This window comes from Lontra canadensis, unplaced genomic scaffold (genome assembly GCF_010015895.1).
Source record: "Lontra canadensis isolate GAN:19392208 unplaced genomic scaffold, GSC_riverotter_1.0 scaffold1, whole genome shotgun sequence".
In the NCBI taxonomy this organism is placed as follows: Eukaryota; Metazoa; Chordata; class Mammalia; order Carnivora; family Mustelidae; genus Lontra; species Lontra canadensis.
Genome location: NW_022630995.1, coordinates 2079835 through 2093923, shown reverse-complemented (window position 1 = coordinate 2093923; position 14089 = coordinate 2079835).

Below are 14089 nucleotides of genomic sequence, written 5' to 3'. Positions count from 1 at the left end.
AGGTTTTTTCCCTCAGTATCCTGTCTACAGAGATGAATGGATAAGCAAAATAAGTACTGAACTGTCATCCTTGCTTACAAGCCAGTTTTGAGGAAAAAATTCATATCTGAAGCAGGATGTTTTTAAATGGAAACTGAGCAGTGCTGAGTAATCAAGATGATAATATCATACCGTGTGGAACTATAGAGTGTCCTAAGTTCTGCCTGAGACGTTAGTGAGTGAGCGTCTTAGCCAGCGAGAGACCCTGAAGACCAGAGAGTCCAGAGTCCTGAGCGTCTGCTTGAAACTCTTACTCCTCCCGGGCTCAGAACACGTTGTCAAGTTTCTTTGTCTCCGTCCCTGAATGCAGAAGGAGCTCTCTCCACTCTTCTACCTCTACCTCACACAGGCTGTGTAAACAGAGATGCTCGTGTGTTCACGCACCCACACACATACACACGCATTTACAGAGAGGGTTTCTCCGGTGTTCTCCCCCACCTAACAAATCACATTAAACTCCTTCCAGTCCCTCTGACGCATCTGCATTTTGGTTTTCTGGCTGGGAAAGAGAGAGTGGAAAATTTTGGAAGCTCTCAAGCTCCTCTTCAATCAGCCAGGAACATGAGTTACGTGCGGTCCTCCGTGTCCGTGGGAGCTCCCAGGTAACGTGCTGAGTAAAGGCGAGCCGCAGTAATGCGTGAAACCTGCCCACCGCTTCGTAGCTTGTTCCAACGCTGTGGATCTTGTAGAAATGCTTTGTGTACCTTATGATGCTGTAAAAAACTTTCAGTATTAATTGGTTTCTGTGCATTGTATCTATTCCCTTCATCCTCAAGTCCCAATAATCCAAGCCTAATAAACCTTCCTGGCTTTCTAATTGTGAAGAAGAGTGTTAATATTTTTTTTATAAACAAAAAAAGACACTTTTATTTTACATATGATAGAAATATAGATAATAGAAACAAATGCATAAAATTCTAAGACCTTACAGTAACCTTTGATATGAGTCATGATATTGATAATAGTATCTTTCATTTGTTAAATATTCATTTCCTTTCACAATGTCTGATTTACTCTTTTCTTTTAAAGATCTGTATTTGATAAGTGTACTTTTTTTTTTTTTTTTTTTTTTTTTTTTAGAGGGAGAGAGGAGGAGGTGGGGAGGGGCAGAAGGAGAATCTTAGGCAGGGCCCACATCCAGGGTACACCCCTATGTAGGGCTTGATCTCACAACGCTGAGATCATGACTTGAGCCAAAATTAAGAGTTGGACACTTAACTGACTGAGCCACCCAGGTGCCCCATCTTAGTCTTCTTTTTTTTTTTTAATTTTTAAAAATTTTGATATGGGAAGTCTTTATTCTTTTAATTTAATTTAATTTACATTTGATTAATTAACATGACAGTGTATTATTAGTTTCAGAGATAGAGTTCAGTGATTCACCAGTCTTATATAATACCCAGTGCTCATTACATCACTTATCCTCCTTAATGTCCATCCCCCGGTTACCCCAAACTCCCACCCACCTCCACTCCAGCAACCCTCAGTTGGTTTCCTATGATTAAGTATCTCTTTTGGTTTGCCCCCTTTCTAATTTGCTCTTGTTTTATTTTTCCGTCCCTTCCTCTGTGCTTCTCTGTTTTGTTTCTTAAATTCCACGTATGAGTGAAATCTTATGATAACTGTCTTTGTCTGATTGACTTATTTCCCTTACCAAATACCCTCTAGTTTGAACCTCTAAACTGTTTTCCAGAGTGGCCCCTCGCTTAGTCTTTGCAGGAAACTGAGACTTGGATGAACTAAGTTAATGTTCAAATTCTAACCATTAATAAAAAGTGGATAGATTCCATGGGAACTCAGACTGATCTGAACCCAAAGCTATTAGCATTGCCACTACGACTTACAGACTTATTGTCTTAATAGTACTTATACCTAATACATTTTGGTGACAACTGGCGTACCTGATCCCACACTATGAGATATTTTTTTTTCACACTGTGAGGTTTTCTATCTCCCTTCTACAGATATTGGAAACGAGGCCCAAAGATAAGTGAACTTTCCACATTTATATGGCAAGTTACAATACTCCTTTCAGTTTTTATCTTTGGATCTTTATTTCATAACCACTTAATTATCATAATTTCTTATGTTTCAATCCCACGAATATTTATTGATATCTGTGTGGAGACTCTGTAAGGGCTGGGAATACACTTGTGAACAAAACCACCCCGCTGCTTGCTCTCCAAGGGCTCAGTCTTACGGATTCAAGAGATGATTCTGCAGGCAAAGCACAGTGACCCAACAAGATGCCAAGAAAGCCAGGTAGGGTCTGAACCCCATCAGAAAGTCCCACTACCTCGTCTGGAGAGCAACAGCCAGCAACTCTCTTCTTGACCTAACAGGTAGTACAGACGATTGCTGCTGTCTGTGGCGGACCATCGGGGTGCAATTTTCAGACTGCTAGGAAGCTGGGCTTCCAGCCAGGAACCATCCAGATACTGCAGGAGCCATTTCCTGGCACCTGAGACTAATGGTTCCAGAGCATCTGGTCATAAGTTCAATAAACATTTATTGAGCATGTACAATATGCTAGGCACTATTGATGTAAAGTCACACAACACACCATGGGGACACTGACATGCAAGTGAGTAACCGTAATGCCCCGTAAGTGCACCGCAGGGCATCCTCAGAGTCCCCTGCCCCACCGCCATAAGGCAGTCCTTCAGAGTCAGCGCCGTTGATCACGCACCAACCACCACGAATGTTGCACAGTTTGAGAGAATCACATTAAGAACCAGAATGGCCATCTGTCCTAATTCGCCCAGGTCAGTCCCCAGATCCCATCTTGCACTGGTGTAACTAAAGCACCCCCCTTTCACTCTCAAAAATGATCCTGCTTGTTTGATGAACGATACAGTCAACCAACTGAGGTCTCATGAAGGTTGATACCTGCTTGGCTCTAGCACACAGGAAATGGTTTCCTGTTCATTTCTGGAACCCTGACTAGGTGTGGAGCCTAGTGCTAGGTGCTATGGCCCCCCACCCTTCCAGAGAGCCAGAGGCAAGGTTTTATACCTGCTCTACTGATGAGGATGTGAAATTTTAGAGAGTTCAGTTACTTCCCAGGAGTCACAAAGATATTAAAGGGTAATACTGGGATTCAAACACAAGTGTGTCTCACTCCTTATAGCCACAGATGGGGTAAGTTTGACAACTACGATAAGGACCAGAGAAGAACGATTCTCAGAGAGGCTATGGAAAACAAAGTAGTTGATCAGGTGCGAGACACTCAGGACCTGGACCTTCACTGTAGAGACAGGAGGTCTATGGACATCACTGTGCCTGTGAAAGGCCCATCCTCCCCCATCCCCACCCTCTCCTTGTCTAGGCTTAGCTCTCCACCACCATTTCTTCATCTCAGACGGCTAGATTCTGACCACAGCACAGGTACCGGCGCAGGGGTGGCTGACTGAGGAAGCTGGTGGGGGTGGGAATGTGTCCCCACCACACAAGCTCTCTGTTGGGCTGCCTCCCTCAGAGACAGCCTTTGTGTCTTTGCAAGTTTCCTTTTTCCCTCCTTCCATATGAAGACTTAATATAATGCCTCGGGGATGTGAGAAGAGAGAATTTTTCACCAGTGAAATGGAACTTTTATGGCCTGTGAAAGATACATCTCTTTTGTTAGTCTCTTTATTTACCTCTGCAGTACTATAAACCGAAGCAGGAAATTATACTTTCAGATTAGGAAACATTGTAGAAGGCACAGTTAGAGCATTTCATGGAAATTTGTCCCAGTTGCTTAGGCTTTATTTCCATCTTCAATAAAAATTGCTTAATTGGTTTATGTGATAATAAAAGTAATCTATCATAATTGTGGGCGATACAGACAACAGAGAAAAGTATAAAAATAAAGTGGAAATTGTAATCTCACCACCGAGAAATAACTATTAGTAACGTTTTAATGTATATGTTCCTGGATATTTTTCCATGCTAATTCATGTACATATGCAATTTATTATTTCAAATAAAATTGTGGTATACTTTTCTAAGTTATGTTCTCTGTAGCACGTTATGAATATTTTTATGGCATAAATGTAGATCTACCTAAATTTTCATTGCATTGTAATAGTGTACTATGTGTCTATGCCCCAATTATTTTTATCATTCCCAAATAGCAAAATATTTGGATCGGTTGGTTGTTGTTTGCTGTGTTCTGTTTTTAGGGCTTTTTGTGGGTTTTTTTTTTGCTATTATATAAAATCCTACAATGATTATTACAAATATATTTCTGTATAATTGTCCACTCAGTTGCTTCTTTTAGATTCACTCTTAACAATGACATCTTTTCTTTGTTGACTCACGTCACCAGACTTAGATACATCACATTCCCATCTTCAGTGCCCAAAAGCCTGTCGTCTGCACAGCACATTCAATATTAGGGCTCTTGACCCTTTTAAACTTTGCTGCTCTAACAAGAAATTTTATTGTTATTAATAATTAACTTGAGTTAATTGAATAATCAGGAATTCACACTAATTTAATTAAGAGACTGATCTATCTAACTGCTGGTGAGCTTAATATAGTTTTCATGGATTTTTAAACATGTGTAGTTCTTTTTTTGAGAGTGCTCTGTTCATATCCTTTGCTCGTTTAGTCACTAAAAGGAGTTTTTATTATTGTTGTTGTCATTATTATTATTCATTTCTTTATACGTGAATTCTTTGTATGTGAGCAATATAACATTTTGATCTGTTGTTCATGTTCCAAGTGTTTTCCCCAGGTGGTCTTCTGTCTTTTTGTTGATTGTGAAATTTTAAAATTGGCTTTTGCAAGTGCGTACGTACAGATGTACTTGTGTGTGTCTATCTTTGTATGCATGCACACACAGAGAACAGGTGTGGACATGGATGTAGCCACAGACGGGCGCAGGCATTCCACGTTCCCTGTCACCGCTCACTGCTGTGACCTCCAGTGCTTACCTGACCCTCACGTTTCCACACGGAAGGTTCCCTGGTCTTCTGGTGTGGAACTCTGCCCCTTCTGTGATGGCTTTTTGGTGCCCACAGTAAACTTTTCTCTATTCTCTTCAGCTGGAAGCTCCTTGAGCTCCACAAAGCACCCAGCCGAGTGCCCGGTGGGTATTAAATAGGGGAGTGGAGGAAGCTTCGTGTCTCACCTCTTCTCAGGCACGAGGACATTGTCCCACAGACGTTTAGCCTCAGGGATCTGCCCCAAGTCACGGAGCAGAGACCTTGTCCCGACAGCCCCCCACTCCTCTCTCCAGCATCTTCCCTCGGGTCCCGTAGCAACGAGAGGCCCCTCACAGAGCCACGGGACTGCGCTGCCTCCAGGGCTTCCCCCACAGTAGGGTCCCAGCTGTGACAGGAGGGAGGTACCTGATGGGCCCCGCGCTTTGCTGCTGTCCCATTCGGTCCCCGCAGGCCCTCTGCGCTCTCAGCAGCCCCGTCCCTGCTTCGGCGTCTCTGGAGGCAGCTGAGCCCCAGTTTGTCGTTGCGGCCACTAGATGGAGTCTGGCCATTAGCCTGAAGGGACAAGATGCTGAGGCGAACCCCACCTCCGGGTGGACCCAGTGGCCCTGGGGTAACCAGAATGTGACCCCGCCACTGCGCAGAACGGTCTCCGGTGGCCCTTGCTACCCTCGGGGGCAATTCTAGGTAAAGCTGGAGATCAAAGGGCTTTGTCTGTCTTCCGGTCGTGAACTAATTATCCATTTGTGAAGCTTCTCGGGAAGATTTGAAATTGCACTTTAGGTGTTCCTGGACCCCTTTCCGCCCCCCTCCGGTTCCCTCTCTCTCTCCTTAACCTCTGTTTTCTTTAAAGACAACGAGTGTTCTCTGCATCTCTGTCCTCAGTCAGAAATGTCTGCCCCGAAGTATTCTGAGCTCTTAGATTCACTTGGTAAGGAAAGGTTGCTGCGCTGAAATAGGAAAAAAAAATCAAGAAATAGGTTGATCTCTTAATTTTGTCTAAAGGATGAAATGCCAGACGGACCCAGAGCGGAATGCCTCCTGGTCGCGGGTGCTCCATCAAAACCTTGTCAGGAAATGATATTCAGGAATGCTTTTGTCACGTCCTATTTCTCTGTCAGTTTTCACAGAGAAAATGGCACATTTTGTAATTGCCATCCTATTCTGTGCTTTATTTCTTAAATTCCCGGTTTTTAGTGGTCACCTGCCTGTCCCTGACCCATCAAATACAAGCTACAAATGAGACACGGTGAGATAAGACACACAGAATAAGGGACGGCAGTTACAACCCGAGCACTCCCCCTTTTTAAAATTCAAGATCATTTGCTTCACCCGTACAAAAATGAACGCCCCAGCTTCCCCAGGAGGCCTACCCGGTCGAGTTAACTTCACTCTCATTTAGGAATAGAGAATATACCACTTTACAGACTTATACAAATAAGTCTAACTGTTTCCCCCTCTAAACGGCTCCAGTCCGTAGCGATTATGACAGAGGTCCCCGCATCAACCTTCGTATTATTAAGCTTGAGAATGATGGAGACATTTAAAGGACAAACTTGAGAAAATAATCAATTATTTAATTGGACAGTAGAGGAGCGCCATATGTGTGAACTCCAAGACAGAGGAAACTTTCAGGTTAAAACAAAAGACCCCCTCGTATATTTTCAATGCTTTAAAAAACATATGTTATCACCTATTCCTGTAGGTGTGCTTCTCAGGTATACAGTTCAGGCTGAAAAAGAGTCTAACACCTTTATTCTTCTGTCTAGTTCTCGGATAAATACTAAGAGTCTCAGGCAAAAATGTACAAGGACAGATTGGGTCTTACAGCTTGATGTGAAAGTCAGATAGTTGCATAATATTGATGGTTTTATATAAAAATGTAAAGTTGTCATCCTCTGAATTTGCTGTAAATCATAACATTTCTAGAGAATTTATCTCCATCCCATTGTATTCATAAAAAATAGCATTTTGTGTATCTATACACGACTTGATCTGACACGGTCTTCTATTTAACATGCTAATTTGAACATTCTAGGGTCTTTGTCAGGGTATAGCTCTGATTTAAAAAAAAAAAACAGTCAAATTCTAAAAAGATAGTATTTGAGAAATGAAGAAATGAAAGCTATACTCTGAATTCTTGGTTCTTGTGTTAGGAAACAAAATCTATTCATTTGAAAATACTTAAAAGTAACAGGCGACCAAAACAAATGCAAATTCAAACTTACAATACGGATATCGTAGGGATAAAAGAGTATGCTGGAAAAATACAGTGGATTAGAGAATCTGAAGATGGAGGTCCCGATGAAGTCTTGCTAGCACAGGGCAGGTTATTTAACTATTTTGGGATCGGTTGCTCCATCTGTAACTCATGCATTCATCCAAGAAATTCTTGTCAAGAGCTCACACCTGCCTAGCACTGTTCTAGACACTGGGCACGAACACCCTATCTTCCTCAAGGTTACAATGTGCTGGAGAAAGACAGAAGGTAAGCAATGTACGTAAGTCAAATGTGTCAAATGTGTATTGTTTAGGGAGCAGGAAAGGCTATGGAATCAAGTAGCAAAGGGAAGGGGGATAAAGAGAACCAAGGCACTTGCCATTCTAAGAAGGGTCATTAGGAAAAACCACACTGAAAAGGTGAAGTTTGAGCCAAAGTCTAAAGAAGTAAATGTATTAGGAAAAGCATGCATCAGGGGTCAGTGCAAAGACCCTGAGGTGGGAATATAACCCTCCTATGTGAGGAAGGGTCAGGGTGCTAACGTGGTTGGAGGAGAGCGAGAGAAAGAAGTGGGACAGGAAGTGAGAGAGGGATGGAGGTGGAGGTGGGGTGGGTTGGCTATAGGGAAGGGATGATTTCAGCTTTTTCTCTGAAAGAGATGGGAAGTTATCATAGGGTTTTGTGGAGAGACATAATATTTCCTGGCTTGTATTTAAGAGATCACGTGGCTGCTGTTTTGAGAAGAGATGAAATGGGGCCAGAAGCAGAAGCTATGAGACCAGCAGGGCAGGGATTTCAATACTCAAGGTGAAAAGATCAGGTGACTTGATCTAGAGAACAGCAGTATGGATCCTGTATACATTTCAAATCAGATTTAATAATTCACATGAGAATGACTTGGAAGTTGTATGTTCTTCACATGGTCATAATGTTCTTATTTATAAAATTTTTGACTTTTCTTCTGCATATGCTATTCCAGAGCAACTTTAGAAACAAGTTGTGAGTTTCATTTGAAAAAATAAAAAGCTGTCAAATTCTAAAAGAAGATATTTGAGAAATGAACAGCTTCAAGCTATACTCTAAATTCTGTGGTTCCTATTTTAGGAAACAAAAATTTCTATGAAGAGACTTGTCCCAATTGGATCTTAAATCTTATCTCTTAAAGATTACCTGTCAATTTGATGATGTATTTTTCCATTAATCCATTTATTTTACAGATTACATTAATATATTTCCAAATAGTTAGGACTAAACTCTACCTGGTACAGTGAGTCTTGTAATGCTGTTTTTGGATCTGATTTGTGATATCTCATTTAAGACTTCACATGTATTTTTACAGATAAGATTGGTGCATGTTTCTGTTGCTAAAAAAAAAAAAAAACCACACAGCTGGATAGTTGGATGTCATGGTTATAGTAGCTATAGGGAATGAATTGGGAGGTACTTCTCTTTCTTTGTACAGAGTTTAACTATCATAGGAATTCCCTAATGAACACTATTAAATTATCTGAGCTGATTGCCTTGTGGAAAGAAGTGGTTATCATTTCATTTTGGACTATACGGATACTCCTCCTCTAATAAATTGACTTTTAGCAATTTACATGCTCTTGGAAATTACTTTTTTATCTACCTTTGTAATTTATTTTCTCATTTCCATTAACTCAAATCTGTTGTTCTTCCTTTTCTTAGTCCTGGCAACATTATTTATGCTTTCTCTCCTGGGTGAAACATACATATTTTCTTTTCTGTTATGATGATCTTTTAAAAAAAAATCAGCTTTTGTCTGTAATAAAGATCTAAGTTTTTTTTTTTCCTTTGTCAAGTAATACTTTATCAGTAAAATAGTTTCTTATAATTCCCTAAGATTAATTTTTTTTTATTTTTCTACCCTCTTGAGGTGACTATGGAGTTCCCTTATTTTCAATTCTTACAGTGTTTTAATAAGTTCATGGAAGAATAACCGTTTTCCTCTGGGTACTATTTCACTATATCCCACAGGTGTTTGAAATGTATTGCTCATGTTCTTATTAATTTCTACCATGAAATCTTATATTTTAAAGTCATCTTTAAAACTCAGAGTCATTTTAAAAAACAAAATATCTCATTTCCTACTGAATAGTTGTTTGGGGGTTACCTGACTTTTGGTTCCAGCTTTATTGCATTGAGTGCTGGATTTTTTTTTTTCTAATCTCTTTATGAACACAATAAGCACTACTTTGAAGAATCAAGACCCTTTATCCAGAATTTAATTTAACATAAAAGTTAGTTTTAATTTGGATGAAGTGCTTTTAAGCAAAATGAAATTAGACAAATTTAGACAAAACAGAAATGCACATGCTAACTGAGAGGAATCTAGGCTGAATGCAAGGAGAGAAATCCTAAAGAGTCCAAAGAATCCTGGCAAGAGATGGTGTTAGCCTGAACAGAAATGGAGACACAGAGGGCAAGTTCAGTTTAGGACTGAGTTGGTAGTTTCTAGAAAATTTATGTGAACACGATCAGAGGACTGCTGGTCGGGAGCTCGGCAGTCAGGTCAGCCTGAGGGTAGGGACTTGAAGTCACAGTTACTCAGGTGATATGAAAAATAGGTAAGAGGCACGGCCGTCTGTAAGGAGTGGTGGGTCAGAGGCATGAGGTGAGTGGTGAGAGCCTGATCATACAGCAGCTGGGAAAGACGAAGAGAGGGGGCACCGGAGTCCCGAGCAGAGTGTTAACTTGGAAGTGTTGAATTTATAGTTGAATCTTTGTATCGGCTGGTTGGCCTGTGTTGCGTGGAGGTTGAGTTTAATAGCTCTTCAGCTCCTTCCACGGAGAAATGACAAGAGAAGCAAGATCTGGAAGACGAGAGATGAGGACTGGTGTTGTAGACATGTTTAGCACAAGGTACCAGATCTTCTAATACAGGAGAAGCTGAAAATCTGAGTGCCCAGGGCTGCCTGGGTGGCTCAGCCAGTCCGGTGTCCGACATGATGCTTAATTCTGGCTTGGATCATGATCTCAGGGTCCTGAGACTGAGCCTCTCTCCCCGCCTCAGACTTGACACTCAGCGGGGGGTCTGCTGGATAGTCTTCCTCTCCCTCTGCTCTCCCCGCTGCTCCCCTGTGTTCTTGTCTCTCTCAATCTCTCCAAAATAAATAAATAAATCTTAAAAAAATAAAAAAGAAAATATAAATGCCCAGAGTTTGATTCAAGAGTTGTAGTAGTATTGAGCCTTAATCAGGCAGTAAAAAAACAATAGATAAATAAAATCTGGCAAATAGAAGAAGATGGTGCGAGGGTAGTATGACCCTGTATCTAGAGGCATACTAGAATTTACTCTCCTCTGTGCTGTCCTCAGTGCCTGAAGCAATTTCTGTGGGAGGCTGTACACTTATTCCAAAATTTCTGGCATCCTACCCCCCTCCTCGTTTATCAGAAAGTAAATTTCTTCTCCTGATAGCAGCACATTATGTTGAACAAAATGGTATTGCTTATCATTCTTTCTGGTCTGTAGTTTCAGGATTGCCTTGTGCCTATTTCCAAGTTGTTTCCATAAATCTGTAGGTTGCCCTTTCCATTGGGAGAGAGGTTGGAGTAAAGGATGCACCTGATTCTGTAGGCAACTTCCCTGAATGGTCAACAGTCTTCCGAATATAGCTTTGTACTATTTAAAAGTAACCTTGTTCGTTCGTTTTCATCCTTGCACACTGTGAATGCAAGGCATAGAAGCAAAGCAAAAACAAAAACAAGAATAAAAAAACACACAAAACTAAAAAAGAGCCAAAAAGTTCTACATGAAAATAAGAGATAAATTTGATGACCTAATCCTGCTGGGGATAATCAGAAGTAGGTTTAAGTTTGAAAAAAGTGCAGTAAAGCGAACGGAGGAGCGCTATGGAAACTGCGTTGGCGTCTGTGGGTTGGGTCTACCCCATGGGAGGGAGGTGTTTTGGACTCCTGCAGAAGAAGGACACCACGTACAAGCAACTGTCCAGGATTATTAGAGCAGCTGGGTGGAAGCCAGTGTCCCCACTGCTGTTTTGTTATGGGGAAAACAACTAAGGTAGCAGAAGTTGAATCTGGCATGAAAAAAGATAAAAACAAAACAGAAAAAATAACACGCAAGAAAACAACACAACCAAGTTTAAACACTCCCACCCTGGTCACACTCCACCATCTAAAACCATAACAACGTTGTTTTGTATAAGACATTATATATTTCAGCTGACACCCTGGTACGGTACATGTTTAAGAATAGTTTGACCACAAGTGCTCTGTCTGGTTCAAGTTAGTGAGTGGAAGGCAAAGTCTTTTGTTTTTACTAATTTGGCACCCAGAAAATATACCACCCAACAAGGAGGATTTCAAACTTCTTTTCCCAGTGAGTGGTCAGCGTGCCGTCTCTATGGTGATGAAGGCACCCATTCTTAGACTCAACTATGAATAAAACACACATAGTAGTTCCTTTAAAAAGGTGGGTTGAATACATGTTTCAAGTCTGTTAGTCTGTTCTTTTCCCTCCAGAATAAAGTTTCCTCACCTATAAAATAGTAGAAACAGTAATTTCATAAAGCTGAGGCATACATTTCAAGTGAGATGACATGTGTAAAGTATTTAGCAAACCACCTTTCATGTAAGTGATTAAAATGTTAATCACTTTTTTTTCTACCTTGGACAGTGTGATTAGCGACATGTAGCAACCCTACTTAAAAAATAACCGAGACCACAGTCTGCACAATGGTTTTAAAAGAAAGTGTTTTTTTTTTTTTAAATGACGTTATGTATCTAGACACACACACACAACCTTGCATTTTCACGTACACACACGCACACACACGTTTACCTGCATCCGCACATTTACTCACCTAGAACAGGGGAAACCCCGAGAACCATCCTGGCTCGCGTCTTCTTCCTCTTGTTCCTCACATCCAATCCTGTCACCTCTCTCCAGACACTGTCCCACCCCTGGCTCCTTGTACGTGACCCATTCGACATTCTTGTCTGAGCCAGCTTCCATTAGTTTCCCAAATTAAATAATTCAACTGCCCACTGTCTGGGTCTGCCTGCTTTCTTTATTCCCCAATCTACACTTCCTCATGGCGCGGCCAACATACTGATCTTTTGAAAACATAAATCAGATCAAGTCACTCCCCTGCTCCAAAAGGAAGGAAAAAAAATCAAACGGCTTCATATTTCGTTTGGGAGAAAAATCAAACTCTTTCCTGTGGCCTTTGAGGCTCTCACAGCCTGGTCCTGCCTACCTCCCTGAGTGCTCGCTCTACAGGAAACTACAAGACCTCTTTCTTTTCTCCAACATGCCAAATTCATGAATAGCCCCACGGCTTTTGCGTTTGATTTTTCTGCCTGGAACACTTTTTCCTAGACAGTCTCAAGCCTGTTTCCATGCACCGTTTGAGTCTCAGCTCAAATGTCACCGACTCAGGAAAGCATTTCCTTACCACTTACTCAAATCACTCTTTCCTCTTCTCAGACCCTCTGCCACATTAGCCTGTTTAATTATATTAATAGAGTTTATCACTGTGTTGAAAGTTTACCATTTACTTTCACAAAGCGAAAAGAATTCTCCTTTTAAATTATTAATGCGATTTTGTTTTGTCTTCCTGAGAATAAATCTTTTTTTTTTTTTCTAGAATAATTTGCCTGCTGATTTAAATTAATTCCAGGAGGGTTGTACTGAGAAAGTCTTAGGTAACAGCAAGCTGTTGAAATTCAAAAGCCATGCTTTGAATTCCTCTATCCTCTAAATTCCTCTATCTCCTTTAGCTTATAAAAGATCAGGGTTTTGTGGAAGAGATCAGAGAGCTTTATGTATATAAGGGAAATCCAGACAGAAAAGAAAGACCAGGAAGCCTGTTTCCTTTCTAACCCCGGGAACTGTGGAAGGAAGAAGGAGGAGAGGAAGCCCCTCCTTCCCGCATTTGGGTCTCATCACAAGCTGCCTTTAAGCAAAGCACAGATAGTTAGCTTGGGGGCACAGCATAGCCCGCAGTATGAGGCCCAGAGCTAGAGTTACCCTGAATTCCCTTGCCTTCTACAATGTAAAGACAGGACCTCGAACTCTGAAGGTCCGGCTAGGGAAGCTTATCAGACGGAGTTATCTTCGTAAGAAGCAGGTGGCTTTGTAGTGAGTTCTGAAAAGCAGGTCTTAGCTAGAACTAGAAGGAACCACAGTCAAACCCCAAAAGCCTTTAGGGGCAGCAGTAACCGAGAGGAACTCAAGACATCGAGGGATGCCTTGGGCCCTGTCTCAGCCCAGAGAAGGCAGATGATGATCGTTCCCCACCATAAACTTCTGCTGCAAACATCAGACAACTAGCAAGGAATTTTCTGGCCTAGAGCTTTGACTCATCCTCCCTTTTGGTCAGGGAAATTACTGGAAGAGAGGCCAGACGAGCACCTGAGCACGTTGTCCGAGAGAGACTGGGCATTGTCCAGATAACGGCTCTCACAGTTCATGGCTGGGTTATCAGAACCACCTGGGGAGCTCGTAAAGCCCCTGGAGGCCCCGGCTTCTAGAAGTGGGGTGGGCCTAGGCCTTGATACCCATTTCATTCCCCGTCACAATCTGATACCCACCAAAATTTGAGAACCACTGCCTTGGAGGGACTGTTTCTCGTGATTTGTTTGGATTAACTTTCAACTAGAGGAGACTAGTCCCTCCCACTAACCAGTAGGTGGAAGCGCAAAGGAGATGGGATATACTATGGATGTTTCTTAATTTACATTTTACAATATGAATAAGTTAAAATAATATTTATATACAAATATATATTTATATAAAAATAACAAAATTTTATAAAAATAGAAAACTATATTTTATAATATTTACATTGAATTTACAAAAATTTTTAATTTCCATTTTTTCCCTGTACATCCAACTTTTACGTGGGGCTCAGTTACG